Genomic DNA, 8,127 nt, shown 5'->3' with positions numbered 1-8,127 from the left:
GGTGCTTCAGAGGAAATGAAGAGAACAGGGCAATTAGTGAGTGAGCCATCCCCCAGTCCCAGCTTCTGCAGTCAGACGTTTAGGGCCCAGAGCATGGGGTTGCATCCCTGACCATCTTGGCTAATAGCCAGTGATGGACCTATCCTCCAGGAACTAATCTTATTCTTTTTTTTTAACCCAGTTGCACAACGTCCCCTAGCAAGGAGTTTCACCGGTTGACTGTGCGTTGTGTGAAGTATTTCCTTATCTTTGTTTTAAACCTGCTGCTGCCTATTCATTTAATTGGGTGGACCCTGTTTTTTGTGTTAAGTGAAGAGGTAAATAACACTTCCTTATTCACTTTCTCCACACCACTCATGATTTTGTAAACCACTATCATGTGCTCCCTTTGTCATCTCATTTCTAAGATGATCAGTGCCAGTCTTTTGGATCTCTCTTGTATGGAAGCTGTTCCATATTCCTAATCAGTTTTGTTACCCTTTTCTGTACTTCCAATTCCTCCAAGAGACTGTGGAAAATCTGGGGCACAGAGCTGATCCTGTGGATTTGTGGGATAGGGCAAACTAGAGGGGGGATGAGAAACTGGGCTGGGAGATGACTGGGAGCTTGCTAGGATGCAAGATCTGTTTGGGGGAGCTCTAGGATCCAGACACACCAGCAGAGGCAGTGGCTGAGCCAGCTCACCAGGAGGAGGAATTAAGATGAGGCGCGCTCTGCGCCAGGGGTGCAGGTCTCTAGGATGATGTATCTCTGCAGGGGATGGGTTTGCAGAGAAGATCCTGCACCTATGCAGAGCCTAACCAACACAGCCATTGGTTCTGGTAAAAGGGCAGAAGTCTTCTTCCAGGCTCAACCCCTCCCCTCTCCTGCCCACTGCCTCAGCACAAGCCGCCTCTGCCAAGCCCTCCCCTGGCCCTACAGTTGAGCTCCCCAAACTGTTGCATTCCCCTCAATATCTTCCTGCCTCCCCAACCCCTCCTTCTCCTACACACACACACACACACAGTTCGGGCACCACAGGCTGCTGTTCGGGGGAATGGTTGGTGCACCCAACGGCTGGCTGAGCTGGGCCATGGGGCCAGACTCAGGGAGATATGCCCAGAATCCTCCCTGCCACTTGAGGGGCCATTTCACCAAGGCTACTTCCACCCACTGGCCTATATGCAGCTCGGCTGAGGAGGAGGAGGTGAGACAGTTCTCAGGGTGCCCCGGACTGTGTCACCTTATTACCCCTGCCTCCAGCATGAGGGGAGCTTTGCCTGTCCCTCACTGAGCATCAGCTATCTAGCACCACCAGCCTTTTAGCCACTCCCACACTCTCTCCTCTGGGCTGTGCTAGCCCGGTCTTTGCCTTGCAGTTAAGAACAGGTGCACCCCAGTCCCCGGATCCCTCTGAAGCAGTCCCCTGTGATATCCAGTCCTGACATCGGCTAATCCCAGACATTCCAGAACCTCTGCTCTCAAAGGTGCAGAGTACACCAGTAAAGTACACCAGGCGCAGAGTACACCTTCTCCTGTATAGCACAGCACTTGTAATACAACAAAAGAAAGTTTAGGGAAGGACAAAAGATATGACTAGAAACAAGAGAGAGATGGAAACAAATGGTTACTATACAAAAATTCAGAAACCGCAAACCTGGGTCTCCCCTGTAAGAATAGTTACCTTTCCTATCTAATAAAGTAGGATCTCCCTGCCCCAAAGTCCAGTCTGTTGCAGAGCTGGCTGGTTTCACAGGAACCAGGATCCAATTTGTCATGAAAACATACCTCCTCAGTCAGAGGATCTAGCGTGCCTTCCCCTCACTCTGTATTATACTGAAACAGTCTTTTGTCCTTACTCATGGACAAGGTGATCCCCGGTCTGTTGCAAGTTTCCTTTTTACCGCCAAGGGGTTCTGATTGTTTGCAAGTTGTCTCTGATGGTTTTCTATTGAAAGCCTTGGAGGGGAGCAAGGCTAGACCACTGAGCCTTGCATTGCATCACCAGCGGAACAGAGCCCTGTGACATCACCGAGACTTGTTATCCTCTGGTGAGTTAACTTTTGCTCCAGGACCACAAAACATACTTTCCATATACTTACATTCTTCCTTAACTATTACCCAGATACATGTATCTTGAAGTGCTTATGCATCATGACAAGCTGCGAGTTTTCTATAGATATTTTATGTGCTACTCTTCATGGACGAATATCCTGTAAGGCATGTGTTTGGTGTGGTGAGTTTGTCAGGTCTGAGCCAAGAGTTGTTTGCAAACAACAGGGGACCCATTGTAATGGAGCCTGTGTGTCACAGGAAGGTTTGAGCAACAGCAGGTCATCCTGCCCTGTCCTTGCCTTTCCCCCTCAGAGCTGAGCAGCAGGGGTGCTGGATCTGGCCTTCACCCCCCTTGCCTCAGGTCACACCACATGTCAGTGATTGCCAGTTCCAATTTGGATACCAGGTTTCATGGCTTCCTGTCCTGCACTAGCTCACTAGCCAGCACTGGCTCATATAGTCTATGTTCCCTAGGCCCTACAGTGGTTCATGGCCAGGTACATGGAGCATGCCCACTTCAGAGACTTCTTTTGTCAGTCTCTAGCACTGGCTTGTGGCAGGGCTAAAAAATGTAAAGGAAACAGCTTCTTCTCCCCCCTCACCCCAGTTTATTGCAGACAACGCTTAAGCAACCGCTTTGTGACAATGCTAGCTGGATCTCTCGGGGAGCCTGCTCTTGAAAAAAAATACATCAGAACTTCTGCTGCAGCAACCCTTGGAGGTGGATGTCATTCTGTAAACCCAAACACCACCACTTAACATCTTCCCTTCCCAGAGTGCCTCTCCACCAGTACAATGGTTCCTCTGCTGCTCTGCTTCCATTGCCCAGAAGGCAGGGCTTAGCACTCTTCACACATGCCCACATTATTCCCCACTGGTTTGCTCTCCATTAAATGTGGATTTCTCCAGCGACGCTAGTCTCATGGGGAGTTTCAGTTTGAAGCAGTGAGTGCTTCACTATGGTGCCTTGGCTAGCAATGAACAGCAGCACAAGATAGGGCACAGTCCATTAATGAAAGAAAAAGGGATTCTGGGGGGCCAAAAATCCCATAAAGCTCTATGGCCAGATCTTCAACTGGTGTAAATGGGCATAGCTCAGTGGAGCACTACCCATTTACACCGGCTGAGTATCTGGTCTTTGGTGCACTTTGTATAAACCCATTTCTGAAACTGTCCGCACCCTGCTGCTGCCTTGCTGGAATGATCTGGTCTCTATTACAGGTCTCTGCTGGCCAGATTTCAGGCTAGGTAATTGCATTCTGTCCACTTTAAATTCCTGCTACAATTTCACATGAGTGCAGTTTTCCTCCCTTCCTCTATTAAACTAATCAGTAGCAGTGCTCTGGCTCTGCAGGTGCCCCCAAGGAAGTCAATAGGAGTTTTGCTATTGACTTCAATGGGAGCAGATCAGGCCCTTTGTTGCTACCTATTATTCCAGAGATGCCTGGTTTCCATGGCAGGTGCAGTGATTCTTTAGTCTGCAAATAGGTTTGTAAAGTACATTGGAGGCCTTTCGGAGGCAATCACTATCATTATCACACGGCTGCTTATCTGTTCTAGTCAAGGTTGTATCACTGTTGCCTGTTGTAATCAAAGAGAGGATTATTAAAACAGGAGTCAGGCTAATGGGCCAGATCCTCAGTTGGTGTAAATTGGTATGGCTTTATTGAAGTCAGTGGGGCTATGCTGATTTACACCAACTGAAGATCTGTCTTAAGGTTTTTAAGCTCAGGGTAACGCAATTCAGGTGCACTTCTATGGGACCAAATACCTTTCAATCCTTTAGGACACAATGGTAGTCGCTCTCCACACACGAACAGATGTACTCATGTTAGTGTGGCTGCAGTTGTGTCAGGAAGGCGTTCAGTATGTAGCAAGAATCAGATACAGAGGTTTTCCTGTGACGCTTGTTCTGATTCAGGAAGCTAAATGTTAGTTGCCCTACAAACAATTTAACTTTCTTTTTGAAGGAAATAAATTCCCATCTAGGAGAATCAGAGATCAAAACCAGGACCTTGTGCCTGAATCTTTTCAAATCTGGTCCTGGGTTCAGATTCAAATCAGTCTTCATTTCAGGTTAGCCCAAGAACCAAAAGGCCCTAGAACTTGTTTTCCCATTCTGATTTGCCAGAATCTCCCAAGAACAGCTGTGAAGTCTCAATCCAAAAACGGCAGAAATTTTTCAAGATCAGTCATTCTTGGGGGAGTTCTGTCGTTATTGGCCTACAACTTCTGAGAAGAATCTACAAGATTTCAACACCATGGAAGCCAATCCCTAACTGACTGCCAACCCAAACCTTAGACTAACCCTAATCCAGACCCAGACCCTGAATTCATTGGCACCATCTATTCAATGTCACTGTTTGGTGACATGGAATTATCACCTGAATCCTGACAGATACTGATATTCTGTTTTCCCAATTCTAAATATATATGTAAGCTATTCAATGGGCTCAGTGTAGAACTTACTTTTGTTATTGATGTGCGCTTTTACAGTTAAACATACATTGCACTAGCTTGCCCACAACTCTTGTACAGCCATTTAACTCAGTAAATTATGTACACTGTACAGCAAATTGCTGGTAAATATTGTAAACCAATTTCCACACATGCACAATTCATACAATGACAGGGAGATCATAAGAGATGATATTATGTGACATAAGTACTGATCACTTTAAAAACATTAACATAATCAAGCTTACATCATCCCACCCCTACACATGGTAGGTAAGAATGCAGATAGTGGAAGCTGAGGCAGAGAACTGAGAACTATTGGCAGAGGGACAACTGGAACTGAGAAGTTCTTCACCCCCCCCAGCCATATGTACAGACCATTAGACAGTACTACCCACACACATAATTATATTAGTGACCAAGGAATTCCCACACTGGCTGAGAACCATGGTCCCTCTACTCCAGTATCCTGTCTTTGGCAGTGATCGGTACCAGCTGCTTCAGAGGAAGGTGCAAGAAACCATGCAACAGGCAGTTGTGCAATAACCACTGGAAAAGTTGCCTCCTGACTGGACAGTTTGAGGTTAGTTTATGCCCTGAAGCATGATGATTTACATACCATCCGACCTCTAGTTTATTTTTAATCACTTTCTGAACCCTGTGAAGGTCTTCCAAAGGTGAATGAGGATTATCACCCCCTACAATAAAGTTTGCCCCACCTTAAAGCTGAAGAAATTCCAGTGTCCATGGGAATCCTATAGGTTACTCGATGCACCTTCCTTTGTGACATTTCCTGGTAGAAGCTGGGTGGACTGAATACTCACTACTTGCATCTTAATAGACAACTACCCCAATACAGCACATACATTAATTCCACTTGAAAAGAACTGATGCCTGGAAATATTTGTAGCTCTGCCCCTGTCAGATGAGACTTTAGGGGATATAGGCTGGCCTTCCCAATCTATATATACCTCAGATGCTCTTAAACATACCCAGCTCTCACTGATCTGCAAATTTTTAAACAGATGAAAGAAAAAAGAGATTCCATCTGCATTCAAGCCTTCTGAGAATGAGACGCAGCTAAGAGCAATGAAACAGAGACAGGGCAGAAACCAAAAAAGCGTGGATGTAGAGCCTTAGAAGATAATAGCCTGAAGTTATTAAACTTGACATCTAAGCAGAACATGCTGGATGCAGCTGAGATTCCAGGCACATGACTCAAATCTGCAATCTCAGCTGGAGCTGCACAAGGGAATACATGAACATGTCCTGTGGGAAGGTGCAGCTATCGCAGTGTATTGAAAAGAAGTTTGTCAGCATAATAGTCAAGAATGTCACCGGAGTTCACATTCTGCCTGTGGCATTGTTTGCTTCCAAATACATAGCAGTCCACACCAGTAAACAGCAGGTGATATTAGCAACAATAGAGGGTAAATGTATCATGCCATCTCATAGGGAGGACCAAGACACACACACAAACACCCCTACTTACCTTTATTCTGGGGTACTGAACCATTATAACAAGTGGCCGACATTGCCTCCTGGAATAGATCTAGCTATACCCTGCAGGAGAAAGATATTAGACATACATCTGATCCACACTGGAATAATTTGCCCTCTGGGCTAACCTAACCCATTTTGCTTATGCCCTGAAGCACTGCCCCACATGACATGCTCATAAGCAAACTGGGGAAATGTGGCTTAGATGAAATTACTATAAGGTATGTGCACAACTGGTTGCAAAACTGTACTCAAGGAGTTATCAATGGTTCATTGTAAAACTGGGGAGGAAATATTTAATGGAGTCCCGCAGGGGTCTGTTCTGGGCCCACTACTATTCAATATTTTTGTTTATGACTTGGATAATGGAGTGGAGAGGATGCTTATAAAATTTGTAGATGACACCAAGCTGGGAGGGGTTGCAAACACTTTGGAGAACAGGATTAGAATTCAAACAATCTTGATAAATTGGAGAATGGTCTGAAATCAACAAGGTGAAATTCAATAAAAACAAATACAAAGTACTATACTTGGAAAGGAAAAAAACCAGATGCACAACTGCAAAATGGGGAATAACTGGTTAGGTGGCAGTGTTGCTGAAAAGGATCTGGAGGCTACAGGGGGTCACAAAGTTAATATGAGCCAACAATATGATGCAGTTGTATCATATTAACAGGAGCGTCATATGTAAGACATGAGAGGCAATTGTCCTGCTCAGCTCAGCTGTGGAAAGGCCTCACTGGAGTGCTGTGTTCATGGGATGGTTGTAGAATCCCCTTCATTGGAGGTTAAAAACAGGTCAGACAGACATCTGTCAGAGGTGCTCTAACTTTATTTGATCCTGTCTCAGCACTGAGGGGAATGGACAGGTGATCGATCAAGGGCCTCCTACCCCTACAGTTTGATGATTCTATGAGGCCTATATCCCTTCCAAACTCCAGGCTGTTTTTTTATTCCTTGCTGTTATAAATCTGGATATTCTCATTATCCATTTAACAGCCCAATCCTTTTCTGAATCTTGCTAAAATGCCCAAAAGGAGAATGAGAATTGTTCCCCGGCAGTGGAGTTTATCCAGTCTTAAAGCCACTGGTGCAAACCTCTCAAGTAAACATGATTTACACCAGGTCATCTTAACCTGGTTTCAGGTTGTGCCATTGTAAGTCATGTCTGCACTAGCAGGTCCGCGTTGCCACAGTTACCTTGGTGGTTAAAATCCAAGTGCACATAAGGCCCTGTTTGCAACCCTACATCCAGACGTACAAAGGAAAGGTCTGATGATACCCCCAGAGTCTCTCCTCACTTGTCCATATATGGATGCAAGTCTCCTGCGGGGCAGATCTGGTTACCAGTTTTAATGAAGTGTAATGAAAGGCCGACAGGCTTTTTTCAAAGCATGAGTGAGAGGGAGGGTGAGCAGGTTTTGCTTGTTTCTTTCCTTTAATGCCAAATGTGATCTTGCAGGAAGACTTTTTGGAGCCCTCCGGTGTGTATTTTCTGCTCTGTCACTTTAACTTAAAGGAGGGAGGCCTGTTTGACTCTTTAACAAGGGCATCCTTTCTCTCAAGTGTGTTCTAGGCATTAGGGTTAAAAAGTGTTATAAAAAACACACCAAAACCGTATCCCACCCCTATAGAAAGACCTAGCAGGCTTAAAAGTGTCCTAATTCAGGTCAGCTGTGTTCTCATTGGCTCCTGAGGGCACTGGCACTTAAAAAAATACTGATTTGCATGAAGGGCGATTAAGAAGAAAAGTTTTGTGGAAGAGTCAATTATCTACAGTGGAAATAAATAATTCTGGGATTCCTAGGGGAAACCTACAGACAGCCCAGCATTTGTTTAGCTGGATGATAACCCAGCATTTGGCAGGCAACTCCGAATAGCTGCCACAGCTGGGCTGTTTATGTGATTGGAGACGTTTCCATGGTTCCTATGAAATTCTAAGTATTCTTAGCCTTTGTGCCCCCCCCCCCCCCCCCACCGCCTCAAAAAGGAGGCACACCACTTCCAAACCAAAATGGATGAGAAGGAAAAATGCAGCCTTCACAAGTAAAATCAAAAGATGCTGTGCTTTGCTAGGAAGGGACTCAAACTGCAGGGGAATTGAGGAGGCCTGAATGTTTCCATTGGTTGCACGCG

Source organism: Emydura macquarii, unplaced genomic scaffold (assembly GCF_026122565.2).
Source record: "Emydura macquarii macquarii isolate MOO-44397 ecotype Brisbane River unplaced genomic scaffold, CSIRO-AGI_Emac_v2 contig_2676, whole genome shotgun sequence".
Classification (NCBI taxonomy): Eukaryota; Metazoa; Chordata; order Testudines; family Chelidae; genus Emydura; species Emydura macquarii.
This window is presented reverse-complemented; position numbering follows the sequence as displayed.